The sequence below is a fragment of the Gopherus flavomarginatus genome, chromosome 1, assembly GCF_025201925.1.
Source record: "Gopherus flavomarginatus isolate rGopFla2 chromosome 1, rGopFla2.mat.asm, whole genome shotgun sequence".
NCBI classification, from domain to species: Eukaryota; Metazoa; Chordata; order Testudines; family Testudinidae; genus Gopherus; species Gopherus flavomarginatus.
Window position 1 is genome coordinate 328,365,945 of NC_066617.1, and position 14,887 is coordinate 328,380,831.

The 14,887-nt window shown below is 42.5% G+C and overlaps 1 protein-coding gene across 3 annotated transcripts in view; it reads right to left on the reverse strand.

Annotated features, from left to right (window-relative positions):
• Positions 1-14,887, reverse strand: part of CDK8 (cyclin dependent kinase 8) — a 174,290-nt gene that overhangs the window by 115,329 nt on the left and 44,074 nt on the right. The gene's annotated exons all lie outside the window — the stretch shown is intronic.

The following is a 14,887-nucleotide window of genomic DNA, read 5'->3' on the forward strand; positions in this document are numbered from 1 at the left end:
GAAATGCATGCAGTGGACATAGAATGTTTTACTGATGTATGTTTACATTAAAGAAGGAACAGACAAAGAAACATGCCTTGCATTTACAGCAGAAGGAGGAGAGGAATAAACAGCAAGTCAGCCTGAATAAAGATACACATTCCATTTTCAACCCTAAAATCCAATAACATTAAGCAAACAGATCCCTGCAGGACCCGCTAGAAACATCCCTATTTCATGACCGTGGGCACAGCTAGGCTCAGGGGAAAAGGGGGTACGAGTATCTGGGCAAAGGGGGCACCACAGCTGGACTTTGGAGGGGAGTGGGTTTGGGTGTATTGGCTGGGGAGGGAGGAGGGACTCAGAGAAAGAGGAACTGGGTTGTCAGAGGGATTTCTTTAACTCTACTCCCGGGGAGGATTTTTGTGGGTGTCCGTATTGTTACAGACATACTTGCTGACAGGTATTTTGAAATAAAATTACCAAAATAATTGAAACTGGCGTGATTACGCAGTGTTAAATAAGATTTGCAGCATTTTTAAATAGTGTGTGCAGAATTTTTAATTTTTTGGCACAGAGTACCCCTTTCTGAAGGCCCACCACGTTGCTTAGCCACGGGATCCCTGGGTAGGGTTACCATTTTTTAGGTTCCCAAACAGAGGACAACTGCTGGAGGGGGAGCAAGGGTATTTGGAGGGATTGTGTATGTACTGGAAGAGGCACCTGGGGACTCACTCTTGAGGTGGGTGGCCAGTGCTGTTCCCTGTCATGGTGGCAGGGCAGCAGGCGCAGATTAGGGAGGCAGACATATACATTCATCAGCACCTTTTTGGGGGGCTTTTCCCTCTTCGGACCTGGGTGCGCAGGATCCAGCAACTGTGAGGGACCAATCAGATGCAGATACAGGGGAAGCACCAATTGGGAAGTGGACCAAATAAGACTCTTTCTGAGCTGCAACACCTGCTTGGCAAAAACCCCGGACATTGCCTCTTATTTGAAATATCTGCACAGACATTGCCTATTTTTTGATTCTCTGTCTGGGAAAACCTAGATGTATGGTAACCCTATCCCTCAGTGTTTTAAGTCCGTGGAGTCTAAAAGGAGTGTAGTCCCTGTTCTTGTCTTGGAATCCCTAGGCACACTCAGGGTGCAGATCCTGAGAGTTTAGACCACATGGTTATATGCCCAGTCCCTGGAATTAGGCTGTGTCTACACTGCCACTTTCAGCACTAAAACTTTAATTGTTCAGTGGTTTGAAAAAAAAACCACATCCCTGAATGACAAAATGTTTTAGCGCTGAAAAGTGCCAGCATAGACAGTGCTTTATTAGTGTTGACCTTTCAGACTCCCACAGAGCTTCAACACCACACATTCCCAAGAATTCCATCATAGCACCAGCCTTCTGGTTTACCTCTACAAGTGGTAAGTGATCACTGTAAAAATCTGTTGCATGCAAGTCTAACACACGACTGTTCTTTACTTAAATACAGGAAGTATAAATCATATAGAAAAACATACATCATGAACACAATCCCCCTCATGCTAGTTCACCACCCTTACTTCAGGAGTCTTGTGTTGAGGCAGGCAGGCAGGGTTTTGTCCCTCCCCTCACTCCCCACTGCATCGAGCTCCTGCATGAAAAATGGTTGAAGATTGCGCAAGTAAAGCTGATCCTGTGCTTTATAACCTACCAGTCTTCTTTATTAGGTCACTCTGTGGTGACCAAAGTCCTACCAGATCACACTACTGTCAGGCAACCTTTCCCCTGACAAACCAGCTCTCCAAAGCAGTATTCCAGTCTAATGACCATGCCATTTGTATGTGAAACGGCAGACTATCCAAATTTCACAACCCTCTTCTGTCACCCTATCATGTTGGAATATCAGTCAAACATGGAGGTAAGATGTAACAGACAAGGTAAAGAACCTCACATCCAAAATGGAGTCTGACTCAGATATTACCTGACCTAACTGTATGTATCTTTTATTGGACCAACTTCTGTTGGTGAGAGAGACAAGCTGTCAAGGTTCCACAGAGCTCTTCCTTAGGTCTGGGAAACTAAGGGTATGTCTACACTAGAGAGCTTACAGCAGCACGGCTGTACTGATGCAGCTGTGCCACTGTAAGATCCTGTGTAGCCACTCTATGCCAACGAGAGAGAAGTCTCCTGTTGATATAATTAAACCACTCCCAATGAGCAGCAAGAGGAGAAGTTCTCTGGCCAAAACAGCACTGTCCACACCAGTGCTTGTCAGTGTAACTTATGTCGCTTAGGAGGATGTTTATTTCACACCCCTGAGCAACATAGGCTATGTCTACAGCAAAACTTAACTCAGAGGTCTTTTCTACACTACAGGGTAAGTCGACCTGAGTTAGGCAACTCCAGTTACGTGAATAATATAGCTGGAGTCGACTTAGCTTACGCCGCACTGGATCAACAGGAGACAATCTCCCGTCAATTTACCTTATGCTTCTCATGCCAGTGGAGTACCGGAGTCAACGGGAGACCCACTAAATTGATCCCCAGTGCATCAATCGCTGCAGCATCAATCCCCGGTAAGCCTAAACATGTCCTGTGTGTGTCACAGTTAAATGCATGCTGAAAGAGATTAACATGTATTTCAAGGGACAATTCAAGGTGAAGTGGCCTATTAACACCCCTCCAGTCATAGGCCGGGGGAAGAGGGGGTGGAGCTGTAAATGGGTTATAGATTGTTGTAATAATCCATAAATCCAGTGTCACTATTCAGTCCATGGTTTTTAGTGTCTAGCAAAGTTATTAATTTATGCTCCTAGGCTCATCTTTTGAAAGTGTTGGGCAGTTTTCCTTTGAGGGTGAGGTCTGATAAGTGAGTATGATCACTTTGTGAAAAGGTGTTCACCCACAAGTGATGTGGTGTTTTTGTTTATCATTTTCCTGTGTGAGTTCATTCAAGAGTGTACTGACTGACTGGTTTCGCCCACGTAGTTGCTATTGGGGCATGTGATACACCTCATTCAGTGCACTTCAAGTTGTAGTAGGCACGTGTAGAACCCAGGGATCTTGAAAGGTGTACTATCAGGGGGAGTGGAGGGGGGTGTCTTGATCACTGCAGCAGTGGAAAGATGTTTGTAGATTTTGCGTCTGTTGTTCTGTCAGAATCTGCTGCTGCTTTGACTTGGTGTCATCTGCGGGGAGCTCGCTTCTGATGATGAGCTTTGAGTGGGGAGGGGTTGTCTGAAGGCTAGAAGAGGGGGTTCAGGAAAGATTTTTCAGGATGTGGTCCCCATTGAATATGGGTAGTAATTGTTTGATGCTATCCCATATGGGTTCCAATGTTGTCATCTACCACCCCACTGAGGACATGCATGGGGTTTTATTTCGATGTTGAAGCAGGTCCTCTCATGATGTTTGCGTGGCCTGTTCCATGATGCAATCTACTTCTCTGGTGGAGCGTCCTTGTTTGGTGAAGGTGGTTTTCGATCACTCTATATCTGACCCAATCAGTCGTTACCTCAAAGGAAACCTGCACAACACCTTCAAAATAAGAGCCTGGGAGTCTAAATTCATAACTTTGTTAAACACTAAAATCACGGACTGAATAAGGGCACTACATTTATGGCCAATTACAATCTATAACCCATTTACAACCCCCTCCAACTGTGGGGTGGTAATGGGCCACCTCACCTTGAATGCTCTCTTGAAATGTGTGTTAACTATTTATGCTAAACAATCTTTTCCACATTGTATTTAGAAGTGACAAGAAGTTTCCAAGACCTGAGGAGTTCTGTAAACGCCACAGCTTGTCTCTCTCACCAACATAAATTGGTCCAATAAAAGATTTTACTTCATCCACCTTCTCTCTATTATCCGGGGACCAACATGGCTACAACACTGCATATAGCTATACATACATACACAGAGTCTTCAATAACAAAACAGAATTCTTAAGTTGTACAGATTCTCCAAATCTCCATTGACCAAAACACCAGCTTTTCTTCCTGTCCTCTGGAACTTCTCTAGTTTTCATTATCAGTGCTCCAGACAACTATTGAGCTAAAAAGACCTGCCTACTTGAGGGACTGCCTTTCTCCCCTAGTAATACTGCCAAAATTGCAGTCCACAGAGGAGCTCACACCATAGTCCAGTGGTCCCCGCCATGGAGCCCACCGGGGCATTTGTGCACGCCTGCCTAGTGCTCAGCAGGGGAAAGAAGCTGCGGGCCTGTGGTTGCCGGGGACAGAGAACTCAGGGGCTGCAGGCACCAGTGCTCTCTGTCCAAGGCAGGCGCGGGACTGCAGCTTCTCTCCGGACCCCCGCCTGCCAGGGACAGAGAACTCCAGGGCTGCGGGCGCCGGTGCTCTCTGTCCCCAGCAGGCGCGGGGCTGCAGCTTCTCTCTGGCTTCAAGAAGAGAAGCTGCGGCCCCACGCCTGCCAGGCACAGAGAACTCAAGGGCCGCAGGCGCTGGTGTTCTCTCCCCGCTGGGCACTAGGCGGGCCCCACACTTGCCGGGGACAGAGAAGCCAGGGCCCCCCACCTGCTGGGGACAGAGTACTTCGGGGTTGCAGGCTTTAGGCACCAGTGTTCTGTGTCATCACAGCTTCTCTCAGCATTCTTGCTGCACTGCTCAGAACTGCTGCCAAAAAAACCCAAACCTTCTGCCTCTGCAGAATGGACCAAATGCTGCCCCGCAACATGTCCTGACACAGGCACTTGCTTGCTCCACTGGTGCCTGGAGCCGGCCCTGTACGTGAGTATTCTTCCTGCACTGACACTGCTGTTTCCTTGTGCTTTGCAATTTATTATTCTTTTAACATTTTGCTCCAAAATGAGTGGTTCAAAGAAGAGACAACATTCGTATTATTTCAGTGCAGAGTAGGAAGAATCCTATTGTTTTATTAAGAATAAAGGGAAATGTGTTTGCTTATTGTGCGGGGTGCTGTGGCAGTGCCAAAAGAACAATGTCGAACACCATTTTCAAACTAATCACGGCTCTTTTGACATTAGCCATCCACTTAAATCTGAGTTGAGAAAAGTTTGATTTGAGCTGATAGAAGAAAATCAATCTGTTTTCACTAGACAAGTGGTAAAGTCTAAAAGTGGTACTATTGCTTCCTTTAAAATTGCTCATGTGCTCACAAAGAAGAAAAAACCCTTTCAAGATGAACAGTTGAATGCCTGTTTCAAGGATTTCCTAACGACGGTGAGATTTTGTCAGCAATACAAGACTTGCCATTATCAGACAACATAGTTACGAGGAGGATACATGCAATTGCAAGCGACATGCAAACTCAGCTAAAGGATGACTTGGAAATGTGACTGGTTTTCACTGCAATTCAATGAGTCGACAGATATATCGGTTACAGTGCAGTTGGCCGTTATGGTGAGGATGGTATTTAGTGACTTCACCGTAAAAGAAGAGTTACTAAAAGTATTGCCTATGAAAGGGCGAACAAAGGGTGAGGACATCTATAATTTATTCAAATTGTACGCAACATCAATTAGTATTCCACTACACAAGCTGTCTGCTATCACCACTGATGGGGCACCAGCAATGATGGGCAGCGCCAATGAATTCACTGTAGCCTGTAAGAAGGATTAATCCTTTCCGAACTTTGTCTTATCATTTCATTATCCACCAGGAAGCTTTGTGCCTCAAAGTTCTCTTTTCAACGCGTCGTGAATGTTATTAAAATAATTAACTCTATTCGAGCGAAACCTTTGCAACACCGACTTTTTAAGGTCCTGTTGGAAGATGTTGATGATAATCTGATCTTATCTTGCACACACAAGTACCATGGCTGAGCAAAGGTAAATTCTTGCACATTTTTTAAGCCTAATAGAAGAGATCGAAGAATTTCTGAAGTCCACAAATCAGAACTTTGAGCAACTAGAAGACTCCAGCTGGTTAATGGACTTGGCTTTTCTTGGCGATATCACTGACAAATTGAACATTTTAAATCTTGAGCTCCAGGGAAAAGACACATGTGGCTCAAATGATAGGTTCTGCAAAATCATTCAACACAGAACTGATCTTGTGGATGTCACATATGAAGATGAAGACTCTTGAACATTTCCCCAAGTATGAAGAAAATGGTATGTGACAGTGATTTTAACCCATCACCATTTGTTATCCACATTCAAACACTTCTGGAACAATTTGAAAAGAGATTTCAATAGTTCATCATTATTGAGCCTGTAGTTGCCTCTCTTGTGAATCCTTGTACTTGCCAAATAGAGGAAACAGAAATGGCTACATCAATTGCGAGTCTCATTCAAGAAAGAACAGAAGATGTGGAACTGGAGATTTTAGACCTTCAAAATGATACTGTTCGAAAATCCTGCACAACAGATGAAAACTTTTGGAATCTGGTTGACCGAAAGAAGTTTCCTACCTTAAAATATGTAGCATACAAAATAAAATCTTATTTTGGTTCCACTTATCTGTGCGAAGTTCTGTTTTCAACAATGAACATCGTTAAATCAAAATACAGATCTCGGCTTACAGATGCGCATCTTGATTGCTTATGAATGGGAATATCATCCTACTCTCCCAGCTACGAAAAACTGGCCAAAGAAATGCCAAAAATCACACTGACTTTATTAGAAAAACCACGTGAATTAATGATACCTACTTTCCATTGAGTGCTGATAAGCGTGTATGATTAACTTGTGTTTAACTTTTTTTCACATTTGTTTGTTTTACTGAAACACAGATACAACAATACAAAGAATATTTTAATTAACCATAACTGGCTATGTGAAAGTAAGAATAATAAATGTAGTTGGACCAGCAGTTCAACAATGTTTTACTTTTTTAAAATAAGAAGAAAACTGTTTATATTTATTTTATAAAAACTCCTTAGTTTTTCTAACAGGTAGATAAAAAAAGAGCAAATTCACATGGTAAGGTGAAAGAGTAATTGACCAATAATTTAATTAGTACCTTTCACATGTTCAATTACCTTTTTATCTTATGGATTCATATATTATGTAATATTAAATGATGTTTTTCATATTATTTAATGTACAAGTGCAAAATAAACTTGGAAAATTGTTGGCGCCCGCTACACTCTTCTGAAAACATGAATGTGCTACTGGCCACAAAATGGTTGGGGACCACTGCTATAGTCCCTTTTGTTTAAAAGGATCTGAGGTAGTGACAGGGCATTTTCCCTTAACTTTGGAATCCTACCCAGTCCAAAAGCAGCCAATATTCAATTAAGATTCAGAGCATGCTGCAAAGCCACTCTCTTTCCTAGACTTTTGGATAAAAAGGCTTCAACTGAGGACTGGAATTTGTGTACCAAGTCATGGGATTTGGTTTTGGGGGAGTTTTAGTTTTCCCTCCTAGTTTTACAGAGGCTGCAAGGTTTACTTCTGTTTATACGGCTGCAATTTTAATATACCAAAAAGATGCCTAGTGCCTAGCATAGAATTTTCTTTATGCACGTAAAAATACGTATTTAAATAAAATAACTGTTCTTCCACCCATTTCTTCTTCTTTCAGTATATTATGATTCTGAACATATGTTTTATTTAGAAAACTGACTGCTTGTTGCCTGCATGTTTTAATAGCCCGTTATCCATCTTTCCTTGCTTTGTGATTTGTTTTCTGTGCACACTCCCGAAAAGCATGATGCATATGAATACTATTATTTTCCAACGTAGGGAGCAAAAGAACTGAGATATCACATATACTGTAACAAAATACAACTTTTAAAATATGAACTGAGCTTAAAGACGAGGGGAAGAAGACATCATTTTAATTGCTTATGTTCTAAATGAGATATTCTTTACTTACCTACAATCTTTACAACAGCTGTCCTTTAAATAATCGATATTTTAATTAGTTCACTTCTTCCTTAACAGCAAGGTACAGTAGTAGTATTTTAGATTTCATATTACATACAAAAAAAAGCTGTATTAAAAAACTGTAAGGTTGAAAAGTCAAGCACTCAAGTTAGGAATGCCAAAACTTAATTCATAGACTCATAGGTCAGAAGGGACCAATCTGATCATCTAGTCTGACCTCCTGCACAAGGCAGGCCACAGAACCCCACCCATCCAATTTTATAACAACCCCTATCCCAGGACCGAGTTATTGAAATCCTCAAAAATGGTTTGAAGTCCTCAGGCTGCAGAGACACCACCAGCAAGCGACCCGTGCCCCACGCTGCAGGGGAAGGCGAAAAACCTCCAGGGCACCTGCCAATCCGCCCTGGAGGAAAATTCCTTCCCGACCCCAAATATGGCGATCAGCTAAACCCTGAGCATGTGGGCAAGAGTCACCAGCTAGCACCCAAGAAGGAATTCTCCGCAGCAACTCAGTACCCATCGCATGCAACATCTCCCCGCAGACCATTGAGCAGACCTGTTTGGTGGTAATTCAAGATCAATTGCCCAAATTAACGATCCTATCATAACATCCCCTCCATATACTTATCAAGCTTTGTCTTAAAGCCAGGAAAGTCTTTTGCCCCTACTACTTCCCTCGGAAGGCTATTCCAGAACTTCACTCCCCTAATGGTCAGAAACCTTCGTCTAATTTCAAGTCTAAACTTCCTAATATCCAGTTTATACCCATTTGTCCTCGTGGCTACATTAGTACTAAACTTAAATAATTCCTCTCCCTCCCTAACGTTAACCCCCTTGATATATTTATATAGGGCGAGCATATCCCCCCTCAGCCTTCTTTTGGCCAGGCTAAACAAGCCAAGCTCTTTGAGTCTCCTTTCATAAGGCAGTTTTTCCATTCCTCGGATCATCCTCGTAGCCCGTCTCTGAACCTGTTCCAGTTTGAATTCATCCTTCTTGAACATGGGACACCAGAACTGCACACAGTATTCCAGATGGGGTCTCACCAACGCCGTATACAACGGTACTAACACATCCTTGTCCTTGCAGGAAATACCCCGCCTGATGCATCCCAAAATCGCATTTGCTTTTTTAACAGCCGTATCACATTGGCGACTCATAGTCATCCTGCTATCAACCAGTACCCCAAGGTCCTTCTCTTCCTCCGTCGCTTCCAACTGATGCGCCCCCAACGTATATCCAAAATTCTTATTATTAATTCCTAAATGCATGACCTTGCACTTTTCACTATTGTATTTCATCCTATTTCTATTACTCCAGTTTACAAGGTGGTTCAGATCTTCCTGAATAGTATCCCTGTCCTTCTCCGTGTTAGCAATACCCCCCAGCTTCGTGTCATCCGCAAACTTTATTAGCACATTCCCGCTCTTTGTGCCAAGGTCAGTAATAAAAAGGTTAAATAAGATCGGTCCCAAAACCGATCCTTGAGGGACTCCACTGGTGACCTCCTTCCAGTCCGACAGTTCACCTTTCAATACGACCCTCTGGAGTCTCCCCTTTAACCAGTTCCTTATCCACCTTACAACTTTCATATTCACTCCCAGCTTTTCCAATTTAACTAACAGCTCCGCGTGCGGAACCGTGTCGAACGCCTTACTGAAATCTAGGTAAATTATATCTACCGCATTTCCTTTATCTAAGTAATCCGTCACCTTCTCAAAGAAGGAGATCAGATTGGTTTGGCACGATCTACCTTTAGTAAATCCGTGTTGCAATTCGTCACAATTCCCATTGACCTCTATGTCCTTAACTACTTTCTCCCTTAAAATTTTTTCGAAGACCTTACATACTACAGACGTCAAGCTAACAGGCCTATAATTACCTGGATCACTCTTATTCCCTTTCTTAAAAATAGGAACTACATTAGCAATCCTCCAGTCATACGGCACAACCCCCGAGTTTATCGATCGCTTAAAAATTCTCGCTAACGGGCTCGCAATTTCACGCGCCAGTTCCTTTAATATCCTCGGGTGGAGATTGTCCGGGCCCTCCGACTTCGTCCCATCGAGCTGTTCAAGTACGGCCTCTACCTCAGTTGCAGTAATATCCACTTCCATATCCACATTCCCGTTTATCATCCCTCCATCATCGCAAGGTTCCTCATCAGTCTTATTAAAAACCGAGGCAAAGTACTTGTTTAGATGTTGGGCCATGCCTAGGTTATCCTTAACCTCCATTCCATCCTCAGTGTATAGCGGCCCCACTTCTTCTTTCTTTGTTTTCTTCTTATTTATGTGGCTGTAGAACCTTTTACTATTGGTTTTGATTCCCTTTGCAAGTTCCAGTTCAATGTGGCTTTTAGCCTTCCTCACTTTATCCCTACATGTTCTGACCTCAGCAAGGTAGCTTTCTTTACTGATCCTGCCTTCCTTCCACTCCCTGTAAGCTTTCTGCTTTTGTCTAATCCCCTCTCTGAGTTGCTTGCTCATCCAGTTTGGCCTACAACTCCTGCCCATGGTTCTTTTCCCCTTTCTCGGGATGCAGGCTTCCGACAGTCTCCGCAGCTGTGACTTAAAGAAATTCCAGGCCTCCTCCACATTTAAATCCACTAATTCCTCCATCCAGTCCACTTCCCTAACTAATTTCCGTAACTCTTTAAAATTAGCCCTGGAGAAGTCAAAAACCCTAATCGCAGATCTACATTTGTTTATCCTTCCATCTAGTTTGAACTGAATCAGCTCATGATCACTCGAACCAAGGTTGTCCCCTACCACCATTTCTTCTACGAGGTCCTCACTGCTCACCAACACCAAGTCTAAAATGGCATCCCCTCTTGTAGGTGCTTCAACTACTTGATGAAGAAATCCATCCGCTATCACATCCAGAAAAATCTGACCCCTATTATTCGTGCAAGTACTCGTCCTCCAGTCTATATCCGGGAAGTTGAAGTCCCCCATAATCACACATTTCCCCTTTGTGTTTACTTCATTAAAGACATTAAAGAGGTCTCTATCCATATCCCAATCCGATCCCGGCGGTCTGTAGCACACCCCAAGCACTATCTCAGGGGAAGCTCTAGTTGCTTTTTTACCCAGCGTGATTTTTGCCCAGACGGACTCTGTCTTATCCATTCCATCGCATCTTATTTCGCTACATTTAATTTCATCATTGATGTACAAGGCTACTCCCCCACCTTTGCCTTTCTTCCTGTCTTTTCTGAACAGCACATAGCCTTCAATACCCGTGCTCCAGTCATGAGTACTATTCCACCAGGTTTCGGTAATCCCTATAATATCCGGCTTCACTTCCTGCACGAGTAACTCCAGTTCCTCCATCTTGTTACCTAGGCTCCTCGCATTAGTGTACAAACCTTTTAATTTTCGGTGTTTGGGGTCAGTGACATTCTTTCCCCCGTCGTGCACAAACTTTCTACCACCAGCATCACCCGTTACTCTGGTTTCTACTCCACTATTCCTCCTTGGATCAAATCTTGGGGCCGCAAGGGTATCCCCGCTCACTTTGTTTACTTCCCTCTCCAGGTTATGTTCTGGCGTGGAGATCTCCCGAACATTTCCCAACCATCTCCCCCAACTTTCTAGTTTAAAGCCCTCTTGATGAGGTCGGCGAGCCTCCATCCTAGAATTCTATTTCCCTCCTTGCTGAGATGAAGTCCATCGTGAGCAAACAGTTGTCTATCCGTAAATGCGTCCGAGTGACCGTACATCCCAAAGCCCTCCTTATAACACCACTCCCTGAGCCATCTGTTGATCGCCATAATCTTGTCACTCCTTCGTCGCCCCGCTCTAGGAACCGGCAGAATCCCACTGAAGATCACCTGAGCCTCGATGTCTTTAAGCCTCTTCAGCCCCCTTGTAGATCTGTATTATGATTCAGTCTTTAATTATATGATCACATTTTTTCCATGTGAAACACACCCCCACAAAGGATAGATGGTGCACACTGAATAAGCAGTTATTCAATATTTTGTTTTAGCCCAATGTTCAAAGAGTGAACCTCAAGCCTCAATCACTGTATTATATTCAAATCCTGCTCTGAAGACAGTATTATTTAATTTCTATTATGCTCATCACTATAGTGCCTGAAAGTGCTTCGCAATACCCCTATGGAGGTGAGGGGGTAGTATTATCCTGATTTTACAAATGGGGAAGCTAAAACAGAGATTAAAGTAAAAAAAAAAAAAAATCACTAATTTTGAGTGCCTAATTTGGGTTAGACAACTAGGATCTGATTTTTCAAAGTTCTTAGCATCATATAGCATTTTATATGCCCAAAGCACTGTATCCACTGACTTCAGTTGCAGATATGAGTACTCAGCACTTCAGGGTCTCAAGTCAGGCATGGAGAATATGTTTAATTTATGTGACATCTTCAGCATCATCTGGAAACACTGTGGCAGAGGCAGGGACAGAATCTAATTCTCCAGGACGGTGTTTAACTGAGTGCCCAAGCATTTTTTCCCTGTAATCCTCTACTCATTCACTATACACCTTCCAAAGTCAGCAACAAATGAAGCAGAGGTCCTATAGTGTCCTTTACTACACAATCCTGATTCCCCCTCCCCCCTGACCTGCCCTACTCAAGCACCACATGCATTGAGTGGGCCAAGAAAGCAATTTACAGTAAGATTTCAGCTTTGGCCCTGCAGCCCCAGGCTGGGGCATATTCAGTCACTCTGTGGGGATAGTACAGAGTCTGGTCAGCAATGGGAGCTGGCTCAGCAAGAACAGAATCTGGAGATTTTAGCTGCAAAACTCTCAAATCTCCGAGCATGTGCAAACAGATTTTTTTCAAAGGCTTACAACTAGGCCAAATTTGGGCAGATTTTCACAGGAACAGCAAAAGGTACATCCTTGGCACTGTGCTGCTACTTCTGTCAAATTTCAAGTCCCTGCTCCAAAGTATGGGAGCACTATAGAGATTTAAAAAAAAAAAAAAAGTAGAAGACGACAAAAGTAACCAGAATTATTTTAACATTGCAAAGCAAAGTATTTTTACCTAACCTCTTTTGGGCTGCATGCTGGATGTTGGTCTCAGACTGAACCTGTTGGTTTATGCAGCCTTAGAAAAATGATTAAATTTGGAAAAAAGTTATAAGCAACTGAAAACAGGATCCCACTATATTAAAAAAAAATGAAGACACTTATCCAAAGCATCTTCACCACATATTAAAAAAAAACAACACACAAAAATAAATGTAGCTGTATCCATGAAGCCTAGAAAATTTTTTTTACTCCAGCCACAAATCCCTGCCCCAATACACACAGCTCAGACCACAGTTCATCATCCCCCTACCTAGCAGCTTATACTGAAGGTTAAGAGAGTTGGACTATTCTGGACCTGGGGGAATTCCAAGAACTGGCTCCCCTTGCATAAGATGCTCTGTCAGTAGGCCCTATTAAAAAAAAAAAAAAAAAAAAAAAGCAAGGGGGCTTTCTTTTGAGTCTCCATTGACAGCAGCTATGGCAGTATCACGTGGAACAGTTATAATTATGAAAACCTTAATTTAGTTATCATGAATAAGTAGAAACTAGGAACCAAGTTAGGAACTAGGAATAGTCTTTCCTCACTGAACAAGTATAACTCCTATTCAACTTATTCATAAATGATCTGGAGAAAGGGGTAAACAGTGAGGTGGCAAAGTTTGCAGACAATACTAAACTGCTCAAGATAGTTAAGACCAAAGCAGACTGTGAAGAACTTCAACAAGATCTCACAAAACTAAGTGACTGGGCAACAAAATGGCGAATGAAATTTTATGTGGATAAATGTAAAGTAATGCACATTGGAAAAAATAACCCCAACTATACATACAATATGATGGGGGCTAATTTAGCTACAACTAATCAGGAAAGATCTTGGAGTCAATGTGGATAGTTCTCTGAAGACGTCCACGCAGTGTGCAGCAGTAATCGAAAAAGCAAACAGGATGTTAGGAATCATTAAAAAAGGAATAGAGAATAAGATGGAGAACATCTTATTGTCCTTATATAAATCCATGGTATGCCCACATCTTGAATACTGCATACAGATGTGGTCTCATCTCAAAAAAGATATACTGGCATTAGAAAAGGTTCAGAGAAGGACAACTAAAATGATTACGGGTTTGGAACGGGTCCCATATGAGGAGAGATCAAAGAGGCTAGGACTTTTCAGCTTGGAAAAGAGGAGACTAAGGGGGGGATATAATAGAGGTATATAAAATCATCAGTGATGTGGAGAAAGTGAATAAGGAAAAGTTATTTACTTGTTCCTATAATCTAAGAATTAGGGGTCACCAAATGAAATTAATGGGCAGCAAGTTTAAAACAAATAAAAGGAAGTTCTTCTTCACACAGCGCACAATCAACCTGTGGAACTCCTTGCCTGAGGAGTTGTGAAGGTTAGGACTATAACAGGGTTTAAAAGAGAACTAGATAAATTCATGGTGGTTAAGTCCATTAATGGCTATTAGCCAAGATGGGCAAGGAATGGTGTCCTTAGCCTCTGTTTATCAGAGGGTGGAGACGGATGGCAGGAGAGAGATCACTTGATCATTGCCTGTTAGCTTCACTCCCTCTGGGGCACCTGGCATTGACCACTGTTGGTAAACAGAATACTGGGCTGGATGGACCTTTGGTCCGACCCAGTATGGCCATTCTTATGTTCTATTAGTTATTTTCAGTGTGTGTGTTAAATATACCCCAAAGAAAATGGAGTAGAAATGGTTAGCAGTTCAGCCTGATTTGTGTGTGCATGCAACGCACTTATCTTGGGCTCCACCTCTCAAGAGTTTAAACGTTGCATAATCACTTATATCCAACAGTGCTTGTTGATATACATATTTTTTCATCACTGCAAAAATACACCATTAGATAAACAGTGTTCTCTTCGCTTTCTAAAGAGGTATTTCATTTACAAACAGCAGTATGAATTTAAAACCACTTGCTGAACAGAGCTGTTCTTTTTACTTCCTTAACAGTCACTCTTAAACAATCTGCCATGGACTCAACATTGAGGTATTTTTATTTGTAAGAAGGAAATAAGTTTGACCTTTACTACACCTCTCAATACATACAGCTGAAACCATGCTCACAACCCAGTGTTTAATT